This window comes from Melospiza melodia, chromosome 3 (genome assembly GCF_035770615.1).
Source record: "Melospiza melodia melodia isolate bMelMel2 chromosome 3, bMelMel2.pri, whole genome shotgun sequence".
Lineage (NCBI taxonomy): Eukaryota > Metazoa > Chordata > Aves > Passeriformes > Passerellidae > Melospiza > Melospiza melodia.
Window position 1 is genome coordinate 11,825,402 of NC_086196.1, and position 16,015 is coordinate 11,841,416.

Consider the following 16,015-nt stretch of genomic DNA (forward strand, 5'->3'; position numbering starts at 1 on the left):
TTGAGGGACTGTCACAGGTTGCCTAGGGAAGTTGTGGATGCCTCATTCCTGGAAGCATTTCAACTCAGGTTGGATGGGGCTCTGAGCAACCTGGTCTAATAAAAGGTGCCCCTGCCCATGGCAGGCAGGTGGAACTGGATGATCTTTAAGGTCCCTTCCAACCCAGGCCATTCTACAATTCCATGATGAGGCCAAAACATCAAATGGTCAGGATAGGCACAAGTGCAATACAGGCAGCTTTAGTCTCATATAAACTTCTTTGAAAACAAATATAACTGCTGTACCTGCCTTTATGCAGGCCTTTCGTTCTCTCAGCTTTTTAAAGTGCTTCTCTGGCCCACATTGCACGATATATAAAGTGTGGTTTTATGCATATAGCATAGGCTCTAGTGGCATGCATGTAAAATGAATGCAAAATATGCAGTCAAGATAAACTCTGGCAGATCCAGAAAACAGAGCAGAAGAAATCACTTTTCTCATTACCTTTAAAATCTCTTCCATTTGATAATTATATAACCAATAGAGGGAGAAAAGCACTTCTCCTTGCCAGACATCATTTTCCTGCAATTGAGCAGAACTTTGCAGGATGCCTACTCTCTATTTGAATCTTTAGGAATTAATTGTTTTATTCACCCATTTTCATAGGACAGGGCCACTAAATAATGAGGCCCATCAACCTTTAGAATTAAAGAAAAATACAAATAACATAGAAACAGGCAGGGCTTTTGGTGGCATGAAAGGGCACCTCTAGCTAGTTAACAAGAATACCCAATGTATTCCTGATCCTAAGTGCAATGATTTTAACAGCTGGTCTCACAAAATAGATCCCATGATTAATACATTTGAAACAAACCTGAGTTGCTAGATTAGGGCACTCTGTTCAGCAGTGGGAGAATTCGTTAAACTGAGTATCAGATACCCATTGTCTGAGCATGGTCCTGATAGTCACATTGTAAAGCTGATTCTCTAATATTCTTGGGATGCAATGTACTGCATTTTTTTCATCATTTCCTCTACATGTAAAATGATCTCCTGCGTTGAAGCAGTACTATTTAAAACAAAAGGGTTTGATTTATAGCCAGTCCCCAGCCTCATAAATCACACCTGCAGTGTGGTGCTCTGAGCTCCCTGTGTTCTGCCAGCATTTACGTTTTATAAATGATTTGGGTTTACCTCCCATTGTGATGGAGACTAATACAATTGCATTCTACTCTTCCAGCATTCACTCTTGCTGTTGCTCATTATTCCCACTGGGAATTCAGACCTAGTTTTTGCAAGCTTGTCAGGGGGGAGGGGAGTGGAGGTGGTGTGGGCTTGTTGTTTTTTTTAAATTAAAGAATGTTGAATTAAAAATTTATGTTTGCATTCTGTAGCTTTTTCTATCAGTAGACATACTATGCAGTGGGTTTTTTTCTCCCTATTGACTTTGTTTATATTTAGGCTCCCATTTGCTAAGCTAATGATTTGGAACTTAAGCAGGACAGCAGCTTGAAATGTTCAATATGCAGAGTATTTGACCTTCAGAGTAACCCAGGTATGCACATCACTTTTCTATAAGCCACATAAGGACTATAAATGATAATTTAAAAACAAACAAAAAAGAAGAAAAATAATTATTTTAGTTCCCCAAAAGTCTAAGTGCGAAGATTTTTTTTTTAACTTTCAGAATCTACTGAAATGCCAAAAAGATGCCTATAAAATATTTTGCCCTTATGTTTAAAGCTCTTAACCATACAACAGTTCTAGTTGGTTAAGCACAGTTCAGACACTTGGGGATAACAAGGCTTGCTCCTTTGAGCTGACAACCTTAAGTTTTGACACAAGAAATTATTCCTAAGTCATAGCGCCATGTAAGCGAGATTGATGGGATTTGTGCCCATGCTTTTATTTCCTCTGTATCAAAACAATCAGTGGTTCAATTTGTTCAATTAATGACTATCATCACAGCCTCCTTTTCAGTTAAATACTGCTATTACTATACCCATAACCGACAGAGAACCAATTGTAGCTTGAGATTGCTAAAAGCCACAAATCCAAGTTACACTTCTGTCACAAATACTCAATACATCTTCAATTCTGTTTTGGAGACCAGTCTTCTGAGCATTTAAATTGCAGCCTGTTATTTGGTGAGTTGAAAAATTTAGACTTGAGATTTGAAAGACTGCAGTACATGTCAATGCATGCTGAGATCCAACTTAGACTTAAATAATTGCAAAAATATTTCCAACATTAATAGTAGCTATTCAGAAAAGCTATTCTCTTTCCAACATAATTTAGAGCTGGACTGGTATGTAGACCTGTTCCAGTTCAATGAAGGATTAAGCTAAACACCACTATTAAAAGTAGATTAAGTGAAACCAGAAGACATTTTGATTCCTGAATTAGAACTGTCCACACATGCACTTGTGCAGGAAGAGCTTTTGTGCTTTAAATACAAACCTTACTTTCATCCAAATTAACTTTCAAATGAAGGCAGCAAGCCTTGAATTATTGTGCCCATTGTCTGAAAAATCATATAAAACACTTGTATGAAAAGTAGGATACTGAAGTTCATAGTGTGGGCATAAAGATAATGTGGGCATAAAGTTGCAGCAATTCTTGCTAGGTAACAACTAGCTTAATTTTTAGAACCTGTTTTGCCTTTATGTGGCAACTGATTGTGTAAAAAACAGTAATTCTGACAAGTGCTTCCAAAACAGGAGTTAGTGAATTCACACATTCTGAACAACTGCTTTAATTCTCTAGCAGTTCAAAATTATATTTTATTCTGGATCAATTACTGAGATGTAAACACATTAAAAACATAAGTTTTTAATGCCAAAATTTGTTACCTCGAGTTTAAATTTCTTAGGCTTATAACCAAAATATGATAGACCAATAAGCAGTGACAGTAACTCTGCAAATATTGTCCATTTGATATTTTATCTTACTGCAGGACAAGGTAGCAAAAACACTGCATGAACTTCCCCCTTCATTGCAATTATTGTTTGATCCGCAGGTTAGTTTTACCATCAGATTTAACTGCAGTAAAAATTAATCATGCAAATTCTGGTACACATGTATAAGGTTAAATTACATCTTACTGTGCAGCCTTGTGGGTGTAATTCCCTACACTGTAAGAAGCCCTCTACTATGATTTTTTTTTATGAAGCATTTTCATACATATATTCAGAAAAGAGGTCCAGGGTCATGAACTTCATTCTGAAGTAGCTTCATATGCAATCATGTCCACTGAAATATTAGAGAATTTTATTGCAGGTTTGGTCCATTATTATTGTAAGTCCATTTGATCCAGGTGCATATAAGGCTGCACAGTCATGACATATAACATATCCATATACATTTGTTTCAAACAAACAATCCTCAAATTCCAGTGTTTCTTCTCAAAGGCAATGTCTTTATACAAGGTGCTATCAAAAACCTGCCATAAAAAACGTTTATGCAAAAAAAAAAAAGGTTTGGTTTGCATAAAACCTGCTCCTCCATCAAAGTAACCATTTGAGTTAACTTTGAAGCATGATTTAAATATTAGCAAAAGTGAAAAATGTATTGCCATCTTTTCAGAAAGCAAAAAGGCATTAAATTTGCCCCAACATCTCCAATGAATGAAATTCATTTCAGTGAATGTATCTATTTTTCAGTTATTGGCTTTGTTTATAATGTGAAAAGCTATATCTAGAACACTGATAAATTCATCCAATCACCTCTCAGATAATGGCTCAATCAATTTCAAGGAAATTACTAAACTTATGTTTCCTAAACTTCCATTTGCAGTTGCTGAAAATGTGCAGTTTGATTTGCACACAGAGTTTTGACTTCTTCACAGACATTTCTGAAGAGAGAAATCTAGAATTTTGCTGGAAATTTGCCTTCCTATGATTCCCTACATGCTAGGATTCTTGACATAGTCCATCCATCTGTTTTCTGAGTTAATCCTTATATAATAAAAAGTCTTGAAATCCACTGCGTTACTGGAATCCAAATATCTGTTCCAAATGCTCCTGTAATAGAGCTGATATTTGAAAATACATTTAAATATCCAGATCTAGCAGAAGAGGACCGCCTATTTCCACTTCTGCAGCTCATTTATCCCTGGGAGAAATCAATAAAGAAAATTTAACCAAGAAACTTGCCAAATAAATATCTGATAGATCCATTAATATAAAATAATAATCAATAAAGAGGGCTTTCCTGGCAGTGAATGACTAGCTGGAGGAACCATTAACTGTGAGAAATTTCCAATGCAGAGTGCAATCTGATCCTGAAATACTTATTCATTTTATCAAACCTTATTCTTACAAAATAACACTGATTTGGGTGAGCCAGATGTAACATCCTGCTTAAGTACCATTACACACCTATTGTTCCCTAGGTACATTAATAAAGTAGCATTTTTAGACTATTCGTTAAGTTCTGCCAATACTACTTTAAAAATTACTTTAAAAGAAAAAAATTTAAAAAAAACAGTTTCCTTCTTAAGAGCTTCTTGAAGTTGAGTTTTACATTCGCATGAATGCACAGCACTGGTCCTATAATGGTCTTGCTTCAGCTTTTTTCCCTTGCAAAAAGCAGCAGGGAAACAAGACTAACTCCCAACATTTCCACAGGCTTACAGCACCTTCATTAGCTAAGTGCTGCTCCAGTGCTGCCCAATGGAACACAGTTTTTTTTTTAATCTTCTTCATTCTGAGAAAGAACTAATTCTGGGTCAAGGCCCCATAGTTGATCTCAGCATAAAAAAAATGCAACTGTGTAATTTCTCCCTAATACCCCTCAGGCACGTTTCTCTGGCTGGTTCACACAGTACTAGGTGGTTGCAAATTCCTTATCATTATCCCAGCTCGTTTGTACAACACTAAGTATCATCACCAACCTCCCCCCCAGAAATACAACATTCTCAGTTTATATACAGAATCCTGTTTTCTAGAAAAATTCTTAGAATAATGGAATGATTATCAATGTAAATAACAATCAAATAACTCTGCTCTGAAAAAATTAGTTATTCTGAGATGTTGCATTAATCCCATCTTATCCAACTGTACACGTGAGGAATAATTCTCTGATGCTACAGGTACTTCTGCTTTCTTGTTTTTTGATGATGATGATCATTAGGGTCCCCCAGATAAGTCTCAAGGACATTTTTAAGGAAAGTGATTGCAAAGAGAGAGCAATCTTGGAAGAAAAAGAAGGCATTAAAAAAAGATATTTTTTTTTAGATGCAAAGGAGGCAGAGACTGGTTACTAGTGGAACACACAGGTTTTCATCTCTATATCAATACTTCAGATATAGCCAAGGTAGTAAGTGATCAGAAGTGGTGAGTCTGCAAATGCTGCAAAACATCCTAGAGGCAGAGATTATTAACACCAGCATTAGAGATGCAAAAGAGGGAAAATAGGGTTAAATAAATATTAACTTTCAAAATAACATTAACACATCTCAAGAGAGAATACGGTTAAGAGAAATCCTATCTTCAGGATGAGGTGAACTAGTGACCTAACAGCTGTTTTCTACAAGATGTTTTCAGATGAGTAACAGGTCCATTGCTGCACTCAGGGCAAAATAAATTTTCCCTAGACTAACTAAGATTGCTGCTGGTCTTTCTAACATTAATTAAATCTCCCCTTTTCTGTTTCGTAAAAAATTCATCATCTATGTTTGCTAGGTTCAGAATGGCCGGCAAAGTTCATCATAAAGTTCTTTTTAATTAAAATGTTATTGTTAAGCTCAATATTCTGAAAATCACTACTAAATTCACTCCTTAAGGTATCCCCAGTCATGCTGTATCTAAATTACTCTAAAGATAGTCTGTGCATCCTGCATCACCATCAGCACCATTGGTTTTGCTGTTTACTGTCCTCTTTCAAGTTTCATGTACCCTCCTCAGCCTTGCAGCTATTATCATCCAAACCAGTACATTGGATTCTGATACTGCCTGGGCTTTCAGGACACTGTGCAGCACAAATCACCATCATGGCCAATATCTGCAGAGCTGTGACATTGCTAGATGTGAGCTTGGCTCAGTGACTCCATTAGCCCCATCAATAAACATCCATTGGCCACGTGAGCTGCTGTGTGGTGTAGCAGCAGTCATTTCAGAGGAATCATTGACTAACTTACTGCACAGACACAGAACTGGCAATTAAATGAACTAACAGCTTCAGCTTGCTTGCCATGATCAATTCAGGCTACAATGCAGTCATGCAGGGAAAAGTCAGGGGCAGCATGACCAAGCCTAAACCACAGCTCCCATTTTGTGACAATGCCTTCCAATAGAGAGCTTTTCTGTCAAGGGCAAATTAAGCATTGTAAAAATCATTTTCATTGGTTATTCTTAAAGGTGCACTTTCCGAGGCAGGGAAAAATATTTTGGCCAAGAGAAGTATGTAACAATTAAGTGGAGCTGCTACTTAGTGAGCTGAGGTTCCTTTGCCCTGAGCAGAGAAACTCCCTGCATCTAGAAGGGAGTCTACTGAGTAGTTGTATATAATCCATACCTGGGTCTGAGTCTTTGCTGTCTCACATAATGGGTGTTTATATCCATGCAAAGACTGAAACATGGTCGCTCTGAGCAGACTTTTACAGCCACTTTGCAGCCCACAGAGCAGCACAGTGGAAAGCTGGTTGCCACAGCCAGCACTGCAGATATTACATGCAGTAAGACTTATATTTACAGTATATTTTTCCATGCTCCTCCTAATCCAGGGGGTTTTTTTCCTTCATTCTGGATACAGGAATGGTTTATTTACTTTTCATATCCTTATCCTGTCTGAAAAAGGTACAACACTCCTTAAAACTGATAAAAAACTAAGTCACACTGAAGTGGTTTTGTGAAAGTTATCCAAGTTCTTCAGTACAATTGACATGTTTTCCTTTTAACATAGATATGGCAGAGTTGAATAGACTCCCTGGAGACTCCACAGTTATTTTCAGTAGCAACAAGAGCCCATCCCAAACATAACTTCCAATCTGTCATCCCTCCTTGAGTACTAAAAACAGTCTCTTCCTCTTATAACATACTGAAAATGAATCTGTATAACAAAAACACCTCCAATACTACAATACCACCTGAATTATTTTCTTAGATATGTATCCCAATGTCACAATTGCTGCCATGTAGATCAAGTCTACAAAGATTGTGCACTGCCTTTTCTCAAAACCTACCAGCATGTAGGTGTCATGAAAGTTCCACTGGGAGATACACATTTCTGCCAGGGGCATAATAATTCCAGCATATAGCATCTTGGAATTTAAAAGAACCACTAAGGAGGAGAGGATGCACACAGAGGGAAACAGAGATTTACTTCAAGCTAGAAAGTCTGGGGAGTCCCCTCCAAAAAACTAATTTTTAAAATAAAGCGCCAACTCAGTAGTAGTTCTACGTAACAGCAAAAGTCAAAAGTAAACTTCTGCCAAAGTTTACTTGGCAAAACATTTTTTTTGCCAGAAAGTTTTTTGGCAGTGATTCATATTTTTACAGACAAGTAATTAAGAGCATTTCCCACCATTAGTCTTTTAAGCCATTAGTATAGATATAGGATCTCTACATTTTTTGTAAAGTTATGTTTATTGTGGAAGCAATAGCTTTGATTTTATGACAGTAACTGTATGTACATATTCTAATTAAAGTCTTAAACTTCAGCAATACAGTTTGGAGACTGTTTTCATGGTGTTCTTATTATTTCTTATAGGACTGCAAGATTACTCTATAGAAAAGAAAACAATTAAAATTGTTTGATTGTGATCAGTCATTCGAGCAAATGTATCATTTATAAACCATATTCACATTTCTCATGCTCCAAGTTTATGTAACAGTGTGCTCCCTCTTTCCAAAAATCTGCAAGCAAGGTCTGAAAAAATTTTCTCCTACTAGGAACAGAATGCTATCCACCTACATACTAGAACCTTTTAAAAGTATTTGCAGAAGGAGATGGGTCTTGGGATAAAACATGAGACATGAAAGGCCCAAAGACTGCATGCAGTGCTCTTGTGAAACACAAGCCATGACTAGTACTTAGCATGCCAATTTGCCACGCGGGCCTACCCCTTTACCTGAGGCCCTCCCAGAAATGTGCCTGAACACTAAGGGTCACTAGGATAAAGTGAACATGGAGGTATACCAGCCCTCTCATTTCCTAGTACTCAGAAAAGCAGGAATAGAAGCCACACTAGAGGAATCAAAACCCTCCATATTTCCTTTATATTACTTTCTAGTAGGGTCAGCTAAACAAGCTATCAGGCCCGTACCCCAAAAATGATGGTTCAAATCCTTCCCCTGCTAATGAACCCCCAGGCAAAACTAATCTTCATCATTAGCTTACTCATAGGAACAACCATTACTATCTCAAGTAACCACTGAATTATGGCCTGGACCGGCCTTGAAATCAATACACTCGCCGTCCCGCCATTAATCTCAAAATCCCACCACCCACGAGCCATTGAAGCCGCCACTAAGTACTTCCTAACCCAAAACTCTGGCAGCACAGGCAGCCCTTCAGCATTGCCCGGCAGTCCAACCTGTGCTGGTCCCGCAGCGCAGCAGCATCTCGGGGGCGCTCCCCGAGCCCGCAGGGCCAGGCGGGCGCTGGCTCTGACACCCCCGGTACCGGCCCTTGCCCTGCTCCTCGCCTCTCAGCCCATGGCTCTAACACCCCTGGCACCGGCCCTTGCCCTGCTCCTCGCCTCTCAGCCCGGTGCTCTGACACCCCCGGCACCGGCCCTTGCCCTGCTCCTCGCCTCTCAGCCCATGGCTCTGACTCCCCTGGCACCGGCCCTTGCCCTGCTCCTCGCCTCTCAGCCCATGGTTCTGACACCCCCGGCATCGGCCCTTGCCCTGCTCCTCGCCTCTCAGCCCGGTGCTCTGACACTCCTGGCACCGGCCCTTGCCCTGCTCCTCGCCTCTCAGCCCATGGTTCTGACACCCCCGGCACCGGCCCTTGCCCTGCTCCTCACCTCTCAGCCCATGGCTCTGACACCCCTGGCCCTTGCCCTGCTCCTCGCCTCTCAGCCCGGTGCTCTGACTCCCCTGCTACCGGCCCTTGCCCTGCTCCTCGCCTCTCAGCCCAGTGCTCTGACACTCCTGGCGCAGGACCTTGCCCTGCTCCTCGCCTCTCAGCCCATGGCTCTGACACTCCTGGCACCGGCCCTTGCCCTGCTCCTCGTCTCTCAGCCCGGTGCTCTGACACTCCTGGCACCGGCCCTTGCCCTGCTCCTCGCCTCTCAGCCCATGGCTCTGACACCCCTGGCCCTTGCCCTGCTCCTCGCCTCTCAGCCCAGTGCTCTGACAACCCTGGCCCTTGCCCTGCTCCTCGCCTCTCAGCCCTGGCGCCAGCGCCGGGGGCTGAGCAGCCACAGTTCCCAGCACAGAGGCACCGTGACAGCATCTGGAATGGAAAACGGGACCTGAAGCTTAACTTACCCTGACAGACAACAGAGACAATTAAAATCAGTGATATGATGTGTGTGCACCTATACAGAAATCGTGGAAAGGAAAACTGGCAGTGCTATCCTGCTATCTCTGCTCAAAAGAGGGCTTCTACCAACTTTTTTGGATTGTATCAGTCAAAAAGTAACAAAGACATAGTATTTTGTTATCTTAAGATATTTCTCAGTTCCATGACACGAGCATTCAAAAGATAACAACTTTGGTTTCCTATTACTATGAATGCATTAAGCACAGCATCAAAAGTATTCCTGAAACCATTTTATTTATCCTTTGGCATTGAATCTGATATGACTAGAAACAATTCAAAATTTATTAAAATAATTTTTAAGCCAAATATGATCATCATTGAAGCTCATGCAAGTGTTCATGCCCATGCACTGGAAAAACAGGAATATCATATTATATTTGTCATGATTATTGATAGTAAAACATTTTAGGACATGTTGTAAGAACAATTAAGAGTGGTAAGGAATGGTTGTATTATTAAGTTTCATCATTGTCCCAGTGGACTTAAAGCAGCAAGTACACAATCTCTTTCTGTTTTTTGAATGATTATTTATATGGACTTAGCTGTCCTCTATTAAACAATGCCATATAACCACTCACCCAAAAAAGCAATTGATCAGTTGAATGACATAGGAAAGTTTATCATCTGTATGCAACATTGCAGACTTTTTGTAGTTGGACTACTTTAAGTGCCATTCAGAAAAATGTGTCACCAAAGGAAATTAATTGGAATTAATTTAGCTGTCTCATTCTAGGATTGCAGCCTAATAACAAATTTTCCTGATGTCTTCCTATTCCTATTGCTCAGTGAGGTCAGACAGGAGGTTGAAGGGGACAGGTAATCTATTTTGCAATCAGTATTGACTTCTTGGTCTACAGTTTATCATCAGTTTTATTTCAATGGGAGTAGTGACCAAACAGAAGACACACCTAGGTGTATTACCAGCTCAAGAGACAGTTCATCCTCGGACTACTAAACACAACATAGAGTATTAAGAATCAACTTCTGCAAGCACCAGCTGATAAAGGCTTTGTTACAAACTGCTGTGAGGGGTACATCCCCAGTGCTCACACTACCAGCCATTCACTAGTGTTCATCCTGTTTCCTGGAATCTTCACACATCCTCCTAGGAGAGGAAGCCCCAGTAAAAGCTGTCCTCCTGCACACTCAAGAGCTACACCACCAAGAATCAAAACAGTTCTCTCGCCCATTCTGTGCTGAAGGAACTGTAAGTTTCTTAAAAGTGACACACGACCAACTGCTAACACCAAAAGCAACATTCCCAAAACCAAGTCTGGCCAACAGATTTTGTTCAATGCCTTTAGGCCTTTGAATAACTAGATGTCAGCAGCCCAGATCAAGCAGACACAGAATCAGTCGTAGAATGGTTGGCATTGGAAGGGACCTCTGGGGGTCATCTCACCCACCCACATTGCTCAAGAAGGGCTACCTGGAGCAAGTTGCCCAGGACCATGTCAAGCTGGCTTTTGAATACCTCAAGGATGGAGACTTCATAGCCTTCCTGGGCAATCTGTGAGTGACCACACTCACCATGAAAAAGTGCTTCCTGATCTTCTGACAGCACCTCCTGTGCTGCAGTTTGTGCCTATTTGAGCCCATAGCCTGCTAGAAAGATGGCAGAGAGAAACTACCTGGAACACTATGCAGAGTTGGAACACAAGAAGGCTTTGCTAAATGAAAAGACTTTAAACATGTCTATGCACAATTACAGGCTTCATACACATAAGGACCAGTTTTCCACCGCTCCTTTAGTGGTGCTGTTATGAGCTTTGTGATACAGCTTCTGTGACAAGCTCAAATTGCAACCTTCATGCTCTTCTACCTCTGTCAAAAGATTAGCCTCACTCTGCAGTGATGGACATGCATAAAAAAATTACAGTGAAACTTGTGCAAACTGTCATCTGGAAAGGCCCAAGAAGTCTGATTTTCTTTATTGCAGAAGCTTTGGGTAGGAGTCTGAGTCTTTGTTATGGGTTGTGGAGTTTTTTTTCTGGTAAAATATCAGTTTAATGTTTTTGAAAAGATTTTGCCTTTTTTTGTGGGCATATCATCAAAGCATATTAGTTTAATACTTGCTATCATTCATTTACTGGAGAAAAATCATTAAATACATGTCACTTCAAAACTGCGTGACTTAATATGGAATTGAAATGACCTTTATTTTGGCACACTAGTGCACTGAGTTAGAGTATTACGAAGTCCCAAGTGTTGCCTGTTTACAAATGCCAGATAGACTACTACTATGGCTCTAATGTGCTCAGAGATTGTGCAGCCAATGAGCACTAACTGTAACTAACTGAAATAGTGAATTAACTGTGGGGAAAGATTCACAGCTTACCAATGGGAAAAGCCACTACTTTGAGAAAATGGTTTAATTTATGTTGGAAATTTGACCAACTAGAAGTGAAAATTTTTACCAAGTACTCACTTTTGTTAGATGCTGTTTTGGTGTTTGGCCTCCTGTCTTGCAATCCATAAACTTGTATCTTGGGCCTGGGATACTTCTTCCCTTCCATATGGTTCTCACACCAAGTCTGTAAGAGTGACAGCTGAATGAGTCACAGTCATGCTTAACTTCACGCACAAAGGTGTCTAATTCTAAGTCTTAAAAATGCACATGACTGCATCATAAAAAGCCACAGGCTGCAACACAGATCTTCAAAGCACTGCCAGGGAGCTCACAGATGTGTACGTCAACCCTCTGCACCCACTGCGCCATTCTCAGGACTCAAGGTAGTCAAACAAGAGTCAGATTTCCACTCATTTCCTGAGGTTGGTCAACAGCATCTGATGGACGCTGTGGATCACTAAGATTCTGTCCCCTGGACCTTTTAGCACACATTCAGCCATCCCCTCACATCAGGGGACTTCTGAAGAGGTGCAGCGCTCCAAAACAAAGACTTGACTGATTTTTAGATCTGTTCCAACAAGGAACACCACAGCTAAAGCAGTTGCAGTGTTTCACTGTGTCCAACTGAGGTCCTTCTCCTGAGGGCTAACAACACAAAAGGCATTTTGTAATAGCTCCCTTTGAAATCAAATTAGCGATGTTTCAAGGCGTGACCCGTAAAGGGCTGCTGTCCAGAATGGACATGTGTTTGACAGATACATGTTCCACCTAGCAGGACTCTTCAAGAGTACAGATGGAATCAAGATGTGTGAACAGAGCCCCAAAAGGGGAGCCATGGGATATCAGGATATACAGCAAAGCTCTCTGCCTCAACAGATAAAAAGGAAACAATATCAGATACAGTGTGAAATAGCTCACTCCAGCTGGTAGGACAGATTCTGACAGAATTATATAGGTATGATTATTGCAGAGAAAGATGCTATTCCATATGTGCAAAAGCTAGCAAAATATAGTCCAAATTAAACTATATAACCTTGTGCCAACTCCTTATAAAAGTCATAAAAAGTCAAAATCTCCTACTTCCATTTGCCCATACACTGCAAAATGCTAAGAGTTATTGTGAGCTGTAGCTCAGAATACCCATGAACACAATTTGGAGACTAGGAGTATCTAGAAAGCAGCCTATTTTTACCTGTCTAGCTGTAAAATTATTGGAAAAGTTAGAAAAGAAGATGAGCTTTCAAGTTTGCCACAATGTATTTCCTTATGTGACAGAAAACTAACCACCTCCTCATCCTGCGGGTCAATATCTCTGGAGCAGGAATGAAGATGAGAACTCCCATTCATAGTATACAAAACAGGAAAGCATTTGGTGGTTGGACTTTCCAAACATCCAAAGGTCCCATTTGACTGTAGAGAGAATTAATTTAAAGCACAACAACTTCGTAATGCAATCCAGCTCCATAATTCATTTTCATATGAATTCACAGACAAGAAAAAAAAAAATCATGCTAGTATATCGAAGACCCCTATAGCAGTCAAATTAAAAGAAACATCTGCTGTCAGGAACTCCATCAACTACTCCTTGTTGCCACTGTCTTCTGTCTGAAAAGAGGACAAGACAGAGATTAACTATGTGTATTTTACAAGATGAAACAAGGATCCAGAGCAAGACATAGGCTGTGTCAGGACTTCACTATGTGTCAGGACCAGACACTTCTAAATAAACACCCAGGTACTTTAGGTCAGGATTAGAAGCCAAGGCTAAAATATCACAGTGAAAAATGCCTTTGAATGACAACAGCAGACATCACTGATGGCAGAATTTAACTTACATCAGATTCTCAATGGCTCATTTCTTCAATGATCTCCAAGTTCTGCCTCTGCTAACAACAGGAATGGCAACAATTTCAGGAAATGGAACCCATTTCTACCTTCTCACAACAAGGATAATGGAGTATGCCATATTCTACATAGCTCAGACATAAGGTTATAGCCAAGATTTGGCCCAAGTTCCTGTATATATATCTTTTCAGCTGAATTTGATTACTTAAAAATCACTGACTAACACTTGTGATTTTCATATTATTTTTTCAGGAAATTACTTTAGAGACCTGGGAAGTGTCACAGTGATCACATAACTATATGCAAGAAACTCGCTTACTGATAAAATCACCATCCCTGAGAGACGTACACAATACGAGATTCAAACCTGATATGAAATGCCAACCCAAAAAGGATGGGAATTTAGCTCATTCTCCATGTTCAGGCAGTTCTCCTTCCTTGGACTGCAGAGATGGTCAGCTGTCCGATTGACTTCCATCATTCCCTCAGGGATAGAGTGAGAAAACAAAATTTCTACCACTAGAATTTAATGGTGAATGACTTTGCATCTGAATCCCAGTGTGGCCACAGCTTTTTCTCTTGGATTATAAACCTAGTTAAAGCTTTGATTAAAGGAGTTAGTAACTGAATGATAATAGGATCATTCTCATCAGTGACTCTGTATCAGCAGCAGAGTAACATCCTGCTATTGTTTCTGAAGCAGTAAGTATTCATGTTCTCCGTGTGGATAATAAATGAACTTGGCCCTGGAAACTGTGCAGTTGGAGTAGTCCATTCAGAAAAATTACTAAAAAAATAATGCAATAAAACATAGACTAAAGCCCAAAGGCAATGATCAGTCTGCCCTGTCACCCAGGTTAGTGAACATGAGCCAACACTTAGGCTTTGAGTTCACCCCTAGAGTGGTACCTTTTCCTTTTCAGTCCATCACAGACATATTTACAGCTTTGTCTCTCAGCAGTCCCTTCTGAGGCCCCAGGGATCCACACTGGCCCATCATGAATGTTATTTTTCTTGTGCTACTACTGTTAAAAGCCCATAGAAGATATTCAGGAAGGAATTAAGAGTCTGTGTTAGTGTGATTTCTGTCATCCCCATATATCTTGGATTAGGTTAAACATACTCTTTCTCCCCTTCCCTATTTCAGCACAGCTTCCCAATGTATATGCTATAGAAGTAAGCTTGCATTAGTTGTACCTGCACTAGAAAATTGAAAAAGCCAGGGACAGTTCCTTGGGATTACAGCTACTGTCTGCAACATTTCCTATTCATAGAAAATTCATATTTAACCCTCTTTACCTCCAAGACAAGATGGTCAGGAACCTGTTCAGAATGGGTCCTGGGTTGGAGCTCATCCCTGAATGGTGTCTATAAATTATTTGAGAAGTCTAGTTGGTCCAGGTCTAAAGCCTGCCAGGGACTCTTCCAACACTTAATTGTAGGCAATGTGGTGCTTGTGGATGCTTCCTCACGGTTTTCTTTATTAGCATAGATATCGCTGCAGGCAGCAGGAAAAGAAACTCAAAATCATACAGAATCCAGTGACCAGTGTTCTGGTTTTACTGGATTTTTTGTTTTGTTTTCATTTAAACTCCTCATCAAAGCAGCCTTCTACAGACTCATATCATATTCTACTCATTTACAAAACTATTCAATGCTCCTATGAACACCTTGATTGACTGTCAGTAGATTATCAAACTTAAAGCATTATAATAGACACTGAAAATATTATGGGTACATAAAACACACTCAGAAATGATACAACCCTTTCAGACTAGAAGGGGGTCTGTCTTTCAGATCTCCATAGAGAAAGAGCTTGAATTTCTCTTAAGGGGGTACCCAATCTGTATCATTCAGCAGATCTAAAACAAACTGAGTCACATTACAGAGCAAGCAAGCATTTACAGGTCTCTACTCTAAGACAGAGCTCCCCATCTCTTGCTGAGTGTGACAGCTCCCACGCGAAGGTCACTGGTTTCTGGGTTATTCAAGCATTCAGTGTTGATGTAGAGTTGATCTATTCCCACTCAGTTATGCAGCTAGGACACATCACCCCTCAGTTTCACTGTACATTCTCAAGCACAGACAGACACAAGGACAGTAGTTTTAAATCCTTACAGAATAGAAAAGTTTTTCCTAGCTCAGAGACAAAAATCCCTATCTCTCCCTGGCATCATTACTTGGTAGCAATAACTCCAAGGTGCTGAGACCACATTTAGCTTTATGGAATAAAACATAACAAGCTGTCAAAATGTGCATAAATAAATTAGAGTCATTATTCCAGCTTAAGGTTCTGGGGACATAAACAATCCTCTTGAAGTTTGCTGTGACATTTTTTGCAGCAGGAGC

At 40.2% G+C, this 16,015-nt stretch overlaps 1 long non-coding RNA gene across 1 annotated transcript in view; it reads right to left on the bottom strand.

The window, feature by feature from the left end:
* LOC134416664 (uncharacterized) overlaps positions 1–16,015 on the bottom strand; it is a 48,602-nt gene that overhangs the window by 11,930 nt on the left and 20,657 nt on the right. The window contains exon 2 of the long non-coding RNA XR_010027316.1: positions 11,900–12,005. This is a non-coding gene — a long non-coding RNA (uncharacterized LOC134416664). The remainder of the gene's footprint in view (positions 1–11,899; positions 12,006–16,015) is intronic.